Source organism: Crocuta crocuta, unplaced genomic scaffold (assembly GCF_008692635.1).
Source record: "Crocuta crocuta isolate KB4526 unplaced genomic scaffold, BGI_CrCroc_1.0 scaffold290, whole genome shotgun sequence".
Taxonomy (NCBI): domain Eukaryota; kingdom Metazoa; phylum Chordata; class Mammalia; order Carnivora; family Hyaenidae; genus Crocuta; species Crocuta crocuta.
In genome coordinates, this window is record NW_027527429.1 from 1,207,336 (window position 1) to 1,207,930 (window position 595).

Genomic DNA, 595 nt, shown 5'->3' on the forward strand with positions numbered 1-595 from the left:
CTGGAATCGGTTCTCTGGCCTGACCCCGGTGCCCTTCATAGCGGTACAGGGCGCTGCCGTCCCCGGAGCCAGGGGGCTACAGAAAGCCACAGACCACTTAGCAGTGGAAGCAAGCAGGAAGGGCTGGGGGGTGCTTGGTAGTTTGTCAGCGTGCTGCAGAACGTGGAAGAGACAATTATGAGCTCGGAGATTACAGTTCCCAGCTGAGGAGGCAGATAAGGAACCCAGAATCTTCTGTGCTGTGCAGAAAGGGTGACCAAGCAGCCCGACTGCCCTCCTCGGGGACGCCCGTCTGCCAGGGGCCCGCGGCTGGAACCCCCTCACGGAGAAGAGGACCTCGCTGCCCCCCGACGTCTGTGCAGCGTGGTGCGTGCTGAGAACCCGCTTCCTCCCAGGCATCCGGAATCGACCCCAGGCCGCGGGGGCCCCGTGCCCAGCCCCCGACAAACACCCTGGGCGCCGCGTCTCTCACGGGCCCCTGGGGGTGGCCTGTGTGAGTCCTCGGGGAGGGGTCCCGGGAGCTCAGGCCCGACGTCCCCCGTGTGCCTCTCCCTTCCTGTGCGTCCCACCACTTCTGTGTTGTGAACCTGGGAGT